The following is a 15,478-nucleotide window of genomic DNA, read 5'->3' as shown; positions in this document are numbered from 1 at the left end:
TACAGGAGTCACAGTTACACTCTGGATGAAATAAAGTGCTGATGACAATACATGAAAATATACAATGAGTAGTCAAATATTTATGCATAATTAGTGACTATTAAGTTACTCTATTGACATAGATCTTTATATTTTAAAATCTAAATTTAAAATACACCATCACTCAAAATATATATTGAGAAATTTATATATGATAAATAATTGATGAAGACTTTGAGTGATTAAAAGTATAAGAATTTACATCTCTGACTCCCAGAAGCTTATAATTTCATAAACCAAGGGTGTGTATAAAGGGGGAGGGTGTGTAAGATAGTCTTAAATTTATAAGGAGCATGAGAAATTATGTGGGAAGCTTCAGCATTCAGAGAGGAGAGAAAGCAGGATCCTAATCTCCACAAAAGAATAGCCACATTGAACAAAAACCAAACCAAACAAAAGAAAAAAAAAACTTACAGAGATTGCTAATCTTCTAGCAATCTCTGTAAGTTTTTCTGTTAGTAACAGACCCTTCAACTTTAACTGCTTTATAAAGTCTACTTTGCTGTAAAGTGTGGCCACAAGACTAAGTTCTGGCTGATGAGATGGAAACAGACATGTCATGTGACAACTTCCGGAAAACCTCTTAAAAGGCAGCTGACATGTTCCCTTTGTTTCTTTCTCTTCCCCTTTCTCTTTTCTGCTGGTTTGAATGCAGACTGATGGCTGGAATTTGAGCAGCTATGATGATTCGTGAGACAGCACACTAGGGTTGGCAAAGCATCAAGCTAGAAGGAGTCCTAGTGATCATTATATCAGCCCTGAACTGCTTATTTTCAGATTATGTTCATCAGAGAGAGACAGACCACTCTCTTATGTAAGAAATGTTTACGGTTTCTGTCATTTGCAGCTGAACTTAATGGTAACTGATAGAAACTTTTATTACGAATGCTGACCCCAGCCACTGTTCTACTAAAAAGATTTCATTGTAGAAAGCAGATATAACTGTAGCTAACATTATATGACTACGCTTTAAAAATGTATTCTTTTTATGCATCCAAATAAAATGAGCACTCACAAACTGTCACTTTGGGAGGAAATATTATTATTCCAACTGGACCGCTACCAGTCAAATTAGTGTTAGAGATTTTCCTTTGGAACTGCATTTAAACGATTTCCATAGTCACCTTATTCTAAATTAGATCCCTTGGTAGACATTGCTTGGGTGATTTTTGCTTCTAAGTATTTGATATTCTTACTTTCTTTTTTGAAAAGTCTCTATCTTACGAGTTTGGGTAACTCCCTCTGCCTTCTCCAGTCTTCTATCAGGATTTGTTTTCCCCTGCATCACTTCTTTTCTCACTAGATTACCTATTTATTATAAAGGGATATTAAAGGATACGAATCAACAGCTAGATGAAGAGATACACGGAGTGAAGGAATTCTATCTTCCTGTAGTGTGGGGTCTGGCACGGAGGAATGTGCAAGTGTTCTGGCTCCCCAACAGGGAAGCTCTCCTGAATAAAGCGCTCCTTGCATCGCTTGTTAACATTACCCCATATCTTCCTCTAGAAGGGAAGCTCCGTGAAGGGAGGGATGACATCTTATTGTATTGCTCAACCCCAGGGCCTAGTGCATAATTGAGCCTGTCAGATCATAGGTGTTCAGCAATTATTATTCAGTCAATAAATGTTAAGTCAGAACTTGCTTTTCACCATAGATGTTGAAGAGTCTGGGTACTTGCTTCACTGGCCCCTGGGCACCTAGAATATGGGCACATAACCTGCCATCAGCCAAAGGCACCTGGCTCTGCCTCTCGAACAATGGGGCATCTGTTCTGGACTAGTGCAAGCAGCGGCAACGTCCAATTTCTAGGTATAGCAGTGCTTACAGTGGCCTTTGGAAGGACTAGCATTATCCAATATGGGAGAAGGAGTGGTGACACAAGCTTGGCATCCAGGAAGGTTTGTGATAAAGCAGCGTGGGTTGGAGTATGGCCGCCTACACTCCAAGCCTCCTTCTCCACTCTTCCCAGGGATGCCATGAGCTTCCCCGTATCCTTACAATAAATTATTTTTGGGTAACCTTATCATAGAGGCCCTCCCTGATGATTCTACACCACCCTCTAGCATTCCCTGTCCTCAACACCCAAGCCTAGTGAGAAAGGCTTGAGAGTTTGAAATGTGCCTTCCGGAATTTGGAGAACATAATGTGTGACATACATTCAAAAAGTCAAAGGTGAGAGTCAGTTACAGTCATGTAAGTTAGCAGGGCAGAGGGAGAGAGGGCTGAGGTCTGCCTTTGGGACTTAAGTGAACAACCACAGGCAACATTCAGAGGATGTGTTAAGTGCTTTTCATGGACTAGATGTGGGCCACTAACCCAAGAGAGCTGGAGTGGGGTCATGTTAGTTTCTATATATTAGGGCCACTCCACCTGGTGTGTGATGGAACCTGAGGGGAAGGACACAGGGGAAGATGGAAGGGCAAGCCCGAGAAAAACACAATGAACTGCTTGCATGTTGGGAATTATAATTCAGTGTATCCCCTGCTGGGATCTCTTAAGAATCCAAGACAATTCCCGAGAGAGTCAGACACCTGCCAGATTATGAGAAATCATCCTATTAAAGAACTCTACTGTAACTCTGATTGGGTTAGCAAGAATAGAGGAGGGGGGGCTTCCCTGGTGGGGCAGTGGTTGAGAGTCCGCCTGCCGATGCGGGGGACACGGGTTCGTGCCCCGGTCCGGGAGAATCCCACGTGCCGCGGAGCGGCTGGGCCCGTGAGCCATGGCCACTGAGCCTGCGCGTCCGGAGCCTGTGCTCCGCAGCGGGAGAGGCCACAGCGGTGAGAGGCCCGAGTACCGCAAAAAAAAAAAAAAAAAAGAATAGAGGAGGGGGAGTGGAGAAGCCAGCAGGCAAGGAGAGCGCAGCCGTCTTCCTCCCCTCTCTCCCAGCCTTCACTCCGCAAGTCATCAGCCTGCAGCCATTCTCAACAGGGCCCAGGGAAAAGGGCTCAACCTTATATCAGATGAAACTGATCATTATGTGGAACCAGGCATCCTGCTTTCTGAACTGGGACTATGTTAATGTCCTGAAGGGACTGCAGAACTTCTACTAACAATCGCCTTTTACCACTTACTGCCCAGGTTTGTATCTAGGTTTAAAAGAACAGGGAGGAAAAACAAGGCTGCTTTTATGATCATTCCCTGTTAGTCTTGTTTGTTCAAATGGTCAGTTACTTTTAAATATCAGGGGATGGTAAGCAAACAACGCAGCGGGTGATAGTTCTTCCTCCCCTTGGTCATCTTCCCCTCTTTATCTCAGGGATCATTGCTGTCAGTTTGCTCTGATTTCTCCCATCGCATGAAAACACAAATGGGAAAAGAATTTGAAAAAGAATAGATACATGTATATGTATAACCGAATCACTTTGCTGTACACGTGAAACTAACACAATGTTGTAAATCAACCATACTCCAATATAAAATAAAAATTAAAAAAAACCACACAGTAAACAAACATTTTTAAAATTGAATAATTTTAACTGTGTTATTAGTGGCTAAAACTGTTGCTCTTTCTGGAATAATTACCACTTCAAAGAGATTCCCTGGAAAACAATATTAATAAAAAGTAATCCATCAATGCTGAAATTTTAACAAAGGAGAGAAGACATTCTATATATGGTACCTTTCCACCATACCTGCTAGAAAATTTAATATATGATCTGAGCATATCAGGCATTTAGTTATTTGTTGAATGAATAAATGATAAATAAATTGCTTGTCTACAAATGGCCTGGTTGGTAGATGCAATGCAAGTGCAAACTTCTGAGATGCAAAGGAAATTGGTGGAGAATATGAAGCAAATCACTTTTACAGGGTAAGTGGTGTGGAAGGAAGGAGCAGATGTTTGATTCTAGGAGCAAAATCAACAAGTTCATGCTTGGAGAACTAATACTAATCATGAAAAATCAGCCAGCCAACATTGTAAAACAGTTGCTTTGGGGGGATTAATAATTAAACTAACAAAGCACTATCTTTCAGAAAAGAGAAAATCTGTTTCTTCTAAATAAATTAATTCAAGTATTAGAGAAAGATCAATTGCTCAATAATTATTTATTGAAAGCCCATGAAGTGATTAATACCATGGAGAATGACCTGGAATCTAAAAATCCCTCGGTACTGTATTGATTACTTGTAATTTTAATGTTAATGATTTACAAACATTTTCCATATTTCTCCTAATCAATTGCATTGTTGGTTGTCTCATAGGTATCATAGCATTAGAGGTGGAAGGGATCTTTAAGAATGTTTCACTAATACTCAGCCCAAATTTTCCAAAATGTAATTCTTTATATGCTGGACATGTACCCTTACCGTAAGCCACGTGCTTGATAATTTCTTTATTGGAAAATAGGTTACACGTGGTGATGACCTAGTATAAATAGCAAATGACTGTTGCAAGTATTAGTTACACAGTTCATGTGTCTTCACATGGTATTATATACTTTTTTATTGTCTATATTTCTGCATTTTCACTTTGTTGGTGCAGAACTGTTATATTCATTCTATAAGTGCCTTAAAGTTTGGTGGCTTTTTTCTCTTCACTCAGCTCAATGTCATTTCCTCAAGAAAATTTTCCCTGATCATCCAGAGGTAGGGACCCCTGCTACATACCCTATACTTCTAGAAATATACTTACTATAACTGTAATGAGTGAAAATTATAAAATTCGTGTTTAATATCTAGCTCTGCACTGCAGTGGAAGCTCATCAAGGGCAGAGAATGTTCCCTCTGGTGTTCCCAGCGTCAAGCATAGCAGGTACACAAAGTAGGTACACTAGGATGTTGCCTGGCGCATATGAGACGCCCAAGAAATGACTGCATGAATGATTGCAACAAATAATAACTGAGAACATATTTTGTTCTTCCCTTAACTGTGCAAATTATAAAATAGCCATAGTTCGATTTGGGGCCATTTTTCTTGGCCAACCTACTCTTCTAGCTCATCTGAGAGTGCCACTTTCATACTTCAAGCCCCTTAAGAATAAGTTTCCTGGGCTTCCCTGGTGGCGCAGTGGTTGAGAGTCCTCCTGCCGATGCAGGGGACATGGGTTCCCCGGTCCGGGAAGATCCCATGTGCCGCGAAGCGGCTGGGCCCATGAGCCATAGCTCCTGAGCCTGCGCGTCCGGAGCCTGTGCTCCGTTGCAACGGGAGAGGCCACAACAGTGAGAGGTCCGCATACAGCAAAAAAAAAAAAAAAAAAAAGAATAAGTTTCCTTTATTCATTCAATAAGTATTTGTTTCCACCTATGTGTGAAGCTGAACTTATCTTCTGAATTTTACATTCCTTTGTTAACTTGCTACCTGCCATCTAATCAAATAATTCTAAATTGACTTGGAAGTGCCCTTAAAGACTATATTGTACAAAATATTTTATAATAAAGCATTTTCTTTAGTAACACATCTCAGAATTAGTTGTCTGACACTCTTTGAACGCTTTTAATCACCCTAAAGAAACTCACTTCTTTGCAAGGAAGCCCAACGGTTTGCTGTACCTATTAAATTACTGGAAACTTCCTTGTTGCTGTCCTGGACCCTTCCATACTATAAAGTCCCCTCTGGCTGCTGGTGTCGTACTCTAAACAAAACCCTCAACTTTTGTAAGATGGACCTTTCTGTAACAGCAGAAAGCTCTTATGCCTTCTCAAATAAATTTAAACATTCATGGCTCCTTCACCAGTTCATCACTGAAGTTCTGGTCAGATGTTTTGCCTTACTTATCATTTATATTTTCTTAACTCTTTAAAAATGTGGTGGCCAAAGCAGTACAGTATTCCCCAGATGGCAAATTTATTGCTTTGAAAAGTGGGAATTTTGCCACTGACCGGCAGTTTGTCCTAAGATAACAGGGCATGATAAACGCACTATTTCCATTAGACTGTGCCCAGCGCCTCAGAAAACACGAAGAGCCCAATAATTGGCAGAGGCAGTTGTATTTTATCATTTCATTTCCCTTCACAAATGTCAATGATAATGAACCAATCAAACGTTGCTTTGGTTTCATCTAATTGTCTGCTTAACCTTCTCCACCTTGACAGGCTGGCAATACAAAACAATACAGTTGTTTATGCTACGGATTCTTAAACAAATGGTCAACAAATGTATTCAAACAATGCCTTCTAGAAAACTACAATCATGATACAAGAGAAATAATATAGATGGCCAAAAAGAGTATTGATATCTTCTACTTCAGTGTGAGTATCAAATATGGTAGAAGTTATCTCAGCATGTCCCTGGACCTGGATTCTTAATCAGATCATCTCCCATGAAACCTAATTCTACCATGAGACAATAAGATATATCTGTCTCTAACAAATAATTCCATATTTGACTTTTTAAAATTATCACAGTTTTGGAAAACACAGACGATAACATATCAATGCGTAAAAAATATAAAGAATATGTAGAAAACGGGAATTATGTCCAAGAACACCATATGAATGAGGTTTGCTGTTGGTATCATTCCAGTCTATTGTATGTAAAACCTTCAATGGAAGTTGCATAAATCGTTTTTGAGAAGAAGGTGGTATAAATTTTAAAAAGTATTGTTGAAAAATTCACTTTCTTTTTTCAACTATTCGCTCAACAGCATGTTTTGTGTGTAGGAAATATACAATGCTATTGAGTTGTCAATGGTGAAAAATCCCGTGCTGTCATGCTTCCTTGAGGAGGTGGCATTAGAGACAAAATATGTAAGATGTAGGGATCCATACTACTAAATACTAATTTCCACTACTCAGACTCTCTCCTTAATATCTGACAATTTTCAACACTTTAGATCCATGATGTACATTTTCCCTAAATATCCCAGAAATTACTTTAGTTATAGAAAATGGCCGATTGAGAGAAATTTTTCACATTTCTGTCTCTCTTTTTTTAATCCTCCAATTAAGATAGAGTCTAGTTTGGATTTCCTTTCTAAAACTAATGTCTCAGAGCTCTTAATAACCTTTTATTTTGCTTGAATAAAGCAGCATATAAACCTTTACTATTCCTGCAGTTTGGGAGAAGATAACTGGATATATTGATACAGTAGAAAGAGGAAAAAACAGTTAATTCCTATTCACTACTCAAAACAGAGAACCAGAGTTTCAATTGAGATACTACCTTAAAAAGAAGGAAAACTGTCAACTCTCATTACTCGGGTGGGGTGTTTACTCTGAATCCCAGGGAGTGAAAGAAGCCCTTTGCAGTGCCTGCTGACTCAGACCAGTTTTCCCACTGCTGCTAAAAAGGCAGGGCTGGGTTGCCTAATTGAGAAAGCTTAATGGTCAGCCATGGCATTGAAGCAGACACTGGTGCTTAATCACTTTTTCATGCTCCAGTAAGTAAACTTTTAATGGACAGATAACACCATCTTAATCTCTGATACTACTTCATGGAAAAACAATACAACCAGTCCCAAGGAAGGAGACATTTAAAATAACAATGATAATAAGGGAGGTTAAAAAGTTTAAAGCCAGCTGACTACATATCTGGCTTTGAGTTTAGCATTAATTTGCAGGTAGGAATGAGTCTTTGAATAAACTTTTATCCTTTCAGAAGCAAGAGCTATTAAAGAGGTGGATAGACAGAAATGAAAGGTCTTTACATGTATGAAATACACAAGATTAGATGAAATGCCAGACTAGCCTTTGCTGTTACCACAAGGGGGACACCTTCTGTGGACAGAGACAGACTGAAATAAAGTGAAGGCTTTTTAAATCCATATTCCTCCTCTCTCATCTCCCCCAAGCACACCAAGAAAGCTGGTTAAAGACTGTAAATGACAGGGAATTGCCATGAGACAGAATTGAGGAGATTCGGGTCATCAAAATGCTCTTAGGATTGACACTTGCCATCTCATTTCATAAATGTGCAGGCAAATTCTCTTGCAACAGAATTCACAAACTGCTCACTCTTGAGTTGTTTCTTTCTTTTTTTTTTTCTTGAGAGCCTGCTCAGCCCGTGGAAAGAATGAGCATGTCCCCTTTTAACGGTCAAAAGGGAAGTCTCATCCGACAGTGTACTTTTGAACAAAACCAACCTTTTTTTTTTTTAAGTAAAGTGACCAAAGGCTGGCTGGGGGTGGGGGAGCGTGAAGGGGGAAGAGGAAAAGCAAAGCAAAGATTTTTGCGCTAAACCGTTCATTTCCTCATTCATATTTTGTCTTCTTCTCCTACCCCAAATCATCTTTACTCGTAAAGGTTACTTAAGTTCACAGGGGGTCTTTCCTGGTGTCATTTTAGTATTAGATAGCATTTGATTTCTTTACTCAAATGAGATTTTTCAGGACTGTGTTCATGTCTTAGAATTCTTAATATCTTCACAGAGTATCTCCTCATTGTAACATTTCAGTGAAAGTGGAGAGAGGATACACAGTGCTCTGTGACTGAGCCTTCCATCTGCATGGGGGTAGATTGCAGTGCTGTAGGAGACTGTGGCTCTGTGATAGAGGAAAGAATCTTGGGTTTGAAAGGAGAAGATCCATGTTAGAATCCCACGAGATAATCATAATTATAGTAACAGTAATACTGTAACGAGGATAATTGTCATTGATTGGGTGCTTACTCTGAGTCAGGCACGGCATTAACTGCTTTGCAAACATCTGTAGCTGCTGCATCAACCTAGGAGGTTATCAGGATCCCTGTTTCACAGATAGAACACTAAGGCTTAGAAAACGAAAGAGACTAACTAGCCTATGGGGACACATTGCTGGTAATTTACAACAGACACTGAGTTAGAAATCGGGTCTATCTGCTTAGTTTCACCATCTGTAAAACAAAAGTATAATGTACCTCAAATTTTGCTGTGCGTAAATAGGATTACATGAGCCTTGGAAACCAAAAAAAATATATATGCAAAAGTATTTGTGTTGGGACTTCCCTGGCGGTCCAGTGGTTATGACCCCGTACTTCAAATCCAGGGGGCGTGGGTTCGATCCCTGGTCGGGCACTAAGATCCCATATGCTACGGGTGGCGTGGCCAAAAAAACAAAGAAAACAAAAGTATTTGTGTTAAGGTCAGCATGACATATAGACCAGGTGCCAAATGGGAAACGGAGACCTCATAAGGTGGGTTACAGGGCCGATGAAAGTAGGGACAACTTGCCTTCCCAAAGTCATGGTTCTATGCCTTTTCATGAACCTAAAAGTCTTTTTTCACTTTTCTGACATTGTGTTATTCCTTTAAGATGCCAGAGCAGCCTTTTCTACTCTGGTGGGAAGAGGACTGTGGCATATTGTTGGAAGGGGGGATTGGGGAAGAGATTCAGTTTCACTGTGGGATTAGAACACTTTGGTTGAAGAAGGAGAGGGACTAGAAGAAAGCTTGAGGGCAGAAGAATAGACAGACTCAGTTCTCTTTCTTGAGACAGATGCAGTACTTAATTCTTAGGCTTCTGCTTTAACAAGGGTCATTAAGTGGCTTCCTGACAACTTTCCATGTGGTTGGTCTCCGGTCCGGGAAAGGATCAGAACGTTGGTCGGCGAGATTCTTTCATAGGAACAATCCCCAAACTTTAGCCAACAAAATATTTTTCTAAATTACCAAGAAGCCAATACGGTATCACCTTATTAAAAAGGCGGTCCTCAGGTTTCACAGCCCAATGTGAAGCTAGGAAACTCACTCACCTTCACATCATGGCCATTTCTTCAAACATTTTAAAAAATTAATTTATAGTGGCAAAATACACATAACATAAAACTTACTATCTTAACCATTTTTGATACATCGCTAGTTCATTATGTATTAAGGATATTCATATTATTGTGCAAACATCACCACCATCCATCTCCAGAACTCATTTGCAACAGCGTGGATGAAACTGGAGGACATTATGCTAAGTGAAATAAGCCGGACACAGACAAATACTGTATGATCTCAGTTATGTGTAGAATCTAAAAAAAAACGAAAACCAAAACCAAGCAAAACAAAAACATCAAACTCGTAGGAAAAGAGATCAGACTGATGATTACCAGAAGCAGAGGGAGCCAGGAGGGGGGATTGGAGGAAGGCGGTCAAAAGGTACTACAAACTTCCAGCTTTAAGGTAAATAAACACCAGGGATGTAATGTACAACGTGATGACTGTAGCTAACACTGATATATAGGAACGTTACTAAGACAATAAATCCTAAGAGTCCTCATTACACAGAGAAAAATTTTTTCTTTCCTTCTTTCTTTTCTTTTTGTTGTATCTATATGAGATGATGGAATTTAGCTGAACCTATTGTGATAATCATTTCACAATATGTGTACATCAAACCATCATGATGTATGCCTTGAACTTATATAGTCACGTATGCCAACTATTTCTCAATAAAACTGAAACAAAACAAAAAAACCCTGAATTCATAGTAACAGGTCTGAGAGTTACCAGAGGTCTGAGAGAGGGGCAAAAATGGAGATTTAAAAAAATAATAAAGAAAAAAGAAAGTAGAATGGTGGCTACCAGGGGCTGGGGAAAGGGGGGACGTGATGATATGCTTCTAACATTTTACATTGTGCCATTAAACCTGTGTTAAAAACAAACACAAAAATCTGTTTTTTCCTTTCCTATCAAGACACATTCATGAGAGCTTTGATGACATTAAATATGTATAAGTTTTTCTTTCACCAAGAAACTAGTGAAAGTGTATGGGTATTTTACTCATATCCAAGGAAATATGCAACATTTTAACATCATAAATCACTTGGAATGTTTATTATGTATGAGGGCAGATGCAATGTATTTGACTTTGAAATATGTGGCTCATTGGAAAGCATGGAGAGATGGGTTTCTTGTTATTGTTTTAACCTTCAATTATTGATTTGGATTCTAAATAGAAACTTTAGTATTTCAGAAGGTAAGAAACACAGAATAATTTTTGTTGTGTAGTTTTCAGATCTTCATTTACTCTTTTCATATCCTCTGTTTGTTTTTCTGAATCTTCCACTCATACATGGAATACATAAACTGTGCTTCTTTTTATAAACACAAATATATTAATTTATTCAAGACTGATTAGAACTTCCTAGATACCTAGTATTCCAATAACTGTTGAGGAAACAAAGATGAGTATCTTTTAAGTACTTAATGAAACTTCAATAAATGAAAAATGCTGTGTATATGCTGAAAGTGTGAAATTGCATATAACATGATAATATTTTGAGGTGATTTGTGGGGAATGGGAAGAATCATGGATTCACAACTATCTATTCATATAGCCAGGGATGTCCAAGAATAAAACTTGAAATGAAAAACTTGTAAGTTTAGCAAAGATATTGAATACAAGGTATTAGTAATATCAGTGAAAAGAAGCAAAAATTACTGTATAAAGCAGAGTAGAGCTTTATGATGACTGACATCTAGCTGGAACACATGAACACAGATGCTAATCATATTATAGAGAAACATCTGTTATACTAGATTCAAAATAAGAATATTTACAAGTCAGGAACAATGGGGAATCGATAAGCAATCTTTTCTCATATCTGAACTTGAAAACACTACCATTCACTATACTTCCTACCAAATTTATAGTTCTTTAATATAAGAATGTGAAAATAAAAAGCTGCATGATAAAATATAGAATTTATATTCTGCATTTGTAAGGCCCAAAGACAAACTAACACAAAAGAGGTTCTCTCCGTATAAAAAAGGATAATACATAACATCTGTGTTTCTCCTGTACATAAAATTCAACCGTTGTGGGGGACCTTTGGTGATCATCCAATTCAAGCTCTTAGTTTATGGTAGAAGAAGCTTAGATCCAGAAAATGAAAATAAATTTACCAAGATCACAGAACTGGTGAGTTGGAGAACCTAGCCTAGACCCCAGTTCTTCCGCCATCATCATCCAGTGACTTTTCCCATATTATTTATGCCAGTGGACAGGCATTGGGACCTATAGACTGCATCTTAATGGGGTTTCCTTCTTTATTTTCTTTCTCCCAACTTTTTTTTTTTAATTGATACTTTTTCCCTTTTTGCAGCTTTGAGAAACGTGAGGTCAGACTCAATCTACCCAAATGTGCCTTCTCCCTTCTGCAGGCCTCTGCAATCACTATAATCAAATATTTGAGTCATTTGGCCCAAGTTCTAATAACACAGAAACCTGACAGGTCTGGCTGTCCCACTGCCTTTTGATGATACACCCATTTTCCTTGTTATTTCTTTTAGGTACCTGGGTATTTTTTTCCTCAATCCAATAACTCTTGAAAAATGTTTTTACTGCATACACTAAAAATAAACTCCAGGTTCCAAAGAGGAAACACAAGCGTGAGAAATTGTTTTGAGATTAAATAAATTATAAATATGTAAAGCCAAATGGGACCTAGAGGTTATTTAGTTTCATCTTTCCTTTGGCCGATGTTCAAGAAAGTTCATGTCACGCATTCATGAATGTAATTTGTGTCAGCCATTGGCAGAGCTGGGATCAGCAGCAAGAATTTTTGTCTTTCTGTCTGATGATTTTTGTTGTATCGTCTACGGAAAATGCAGATGGAAATACACGGGGAAACAATGAAAGGGAACTATTTGTCATACATCATGGTTTTATGTTTTCTCACCCGTCATCTCATTTGGCCATCCCTCCCCCACCAAAACCAGTGAAGCCTACATTCCTATTTTTCATTTACAAATGAAGAACTGAAGCTAACACTTGAGTGAGGAGTCATACTGCTGGGAGATGAAATTTGATACTAGATTCGTCTGTTTACCTTTAACATAAGCACCATGATAAATGAAGTGAAGATAAAGTTGAAAAGCTATATATCAGTTGATACACAATTTTATGATTGTTCATAGGCACAATCTCTTTAATGGTCACGAAATAAATAATGTCATTTTGCATGGTGATTATCTGAGTCATAAGACATGGTGGATAAAGCATAAATTTTAATGTCAGGCAGACATATGTTCAAATTCTGGCTTGTCTGTCTAGATAGAATGTAGTAGCCCAACAAACGAGAGTCACAATAATAATTTTTGTAATTATTCTCTTTGTGTCTGAAAGTAAAGTGTCTTCTGAGGAACAACGCATCCTATGTTAAAAATTTAGGAGGAAAGAGAAGGGTCCAAGTCCAGGACAAATTCTTAAAGCATGTTTTTATTTCTTTTCCAATTATGCTTCCTTATTTCTCATCAGATGACAATGACTAGGACAATTTATGTAAAAATGATAAGCAATATCAAGAACAAAGAGTGGGCCTAGGAACAAATCACAGATGTATCAGCAGATAAAAAACCAACATGTACAACGAGAGCCTTGTTACAAGTCTATGACTCCATTGTTTCATGTAACTTTTGACCATGAACTTTACAGCAAGAAAGGATTCCAGTGGTTACCAAGTCCAGCTACCTCATCCCATAGAGGAAACAGAGGTCTGGAGAAGATTAGTGCCTTGCCAATTATTCGCTTTGTGACAAAATTGGAGCTTGGAGCCAGGACATAGAATTCTGAATGTAATAGTTTTCCTTTTAATCTCCAAGCCTTGAAACTGGTGCCTGTTTATAAAGACTTACCTCCTTTGTTGTTAGGGTTAACCTTTGTCACAATGGACTGTCAGTGATTCTTCAGTTGTTAGGTGTCAGAAATTATTTGGTCCTCAAAGAGTATCATTTTATCTTTTTTTTAATAAAGCAATCCCACTCAGGGGTACATTTGAAGAATTAGGGGGAAAACTCCTCTACCAATGATGAGGCACTCACTGCTTACTCATTATCATTTTATTCCTCATTGGCAGGAAACACTTTAACTCTAATAAATGGAAAAAATACAAAGCCTAAGTCAAATTTTAGGTTCTATCTAATTTTTTAGATGTTATCTAAATGGGATACCACATTGCTCTAAATAAACAGATGATGTGACTAGAAATGCTTGGTATTTCCCATGTGCACATTGGTAAGCTGAGGCAGGTTTCCAGATGCAAATGGAGGTATTACCCAAGCTGTATTTGATTTTGTCTGATTAAAACCCATTTTTCAAAATATTACCCAAAAGGATTTCAGAACTGTCTGAACACAGAAAATACTGCTCATGACAAGTACTTCAAAATGTGGATTAAGATCTGGATAACCCTGCTAAAAATGCTAATGGAAACTTTTCGTTACCACCATGTGTTGCTTTTGCGCTTTATAACCGGATAAACCAGTGCTTGATTTTTGAAAAGTTATTCTCAGAATATTTTTGAATATTGGAAGACAAAATAATTAAAAGGAAAATATTCATCTAAAAGAGAGATATTTCAATCACCCTCTCTTCCGTGTAAGTCCTCTCATGTTGAGGCTGGTAAGGTTGATAGCTTTTGAGATTGGTGACTTTGGGCAGCCTTACAATAAACAGACTGTATATTCTGGACTTAAACCACCCAAGTCCACACATCATGTGAATGAGTAATGCTACAAAAATATGTTTATAAGTTAGTCAGGTGGACCTTAGAATGTAAATAACAAATAAGATTTTTAAAATTAGCTCAACAGGTTGGAGCTAAATGAGGAATAGACCTCCTGTTGGGGGCATGTGGAAGACAAGAGATAAACATAACTCCTTTGCATACATTTTCTTCTAGTTCTTCGTCCAATGAGAATGATTTTGACTTATTCGTTTCATCATTCAATAAACATTTATGGACTACACCCATCGTATGTCAGATACTGTGCCTTCATATGTAAAGTCCTTCATATGTAAAGTTGAGTAAGATAAGTATGTGTCCCCAAGTTGCTTAGAGTCAAATGAGGAGGCAGAAAAATACACCTTGACAATACTAAGTATTATCACGAGACATATGCAGGGTGCAGTAGGAACACAAAGGGAGGATACAAATCAGAATCGGATAATGGGGAGGGAAGCATCACAGAGAGAATGGTTCTTGTATTGAGTCTTAAAGCAAGTGCAGGGTTTGTTAAGTGAAGGGGGAAAAAAAACAACACTGAAGAAAGATGGCAATGAACATGTGAGAAAATGGAGATCTGAGCCACTCTTGACTATTTCAGTGACACGTAAGTAATCTGGTGAAGCCGGGACACAGAACATTTATTGGGAGATAGAGAGGGCCAAGCTTAGGAAGGTACGCAGGGCTACAATTTCAGAGGTCTTTGGTCCCAAGCTAATGAATTTGGATTTTATCCTGGAAGTTACAGGGATTCATTAGAAGATTTTACATGTGTGTATGCCAGGTCAAGATTGTGTTGAACAAGATCACTTTGGCAACCAAGTGGAGGATAGCTGGGAGTGACCAGGATGGGGGAAGGGCATCTCTTAGCGTGCTGTTGCAGTAACTCATGTAATAAGCTATAAAAGGCAGTAATGGATATGAGAGACTTCAGGGGGTATGAACTAAAAGATTCAGTGACTGATTTGTTGTGGCGGGGAGACAGCAAGTCAAAGAAAGGAGTCTAAGCTGACTTCTTGGTGTAAGGTTAAAGTGTTATATAAACCAGAAACACTGGTGAGGTGGGTAGTAGCAAGATGAGTTT

Source organism: Aethalodelphis obliquidens, unplaced genomic scaffold (assembly GCF_003676395.1).
Source record: "Aethalodelphis obliquidens isolate GAN/ISIS:26980383/991018 unplaced genomic scaffold, ASM367639v1 scaffold12, whole genome shotgun sequence".
NCBI classification, from domain to species: domain Eukaryota; kingdom Metazoa; phylum Chordata; class Mammalia; order Artiodactyla; family Delphinidae; genus Aethalodelphis; species Aethalodelphis obliquidens.
Note: the sequence above shows the minus strand (reverse complement) of the source record.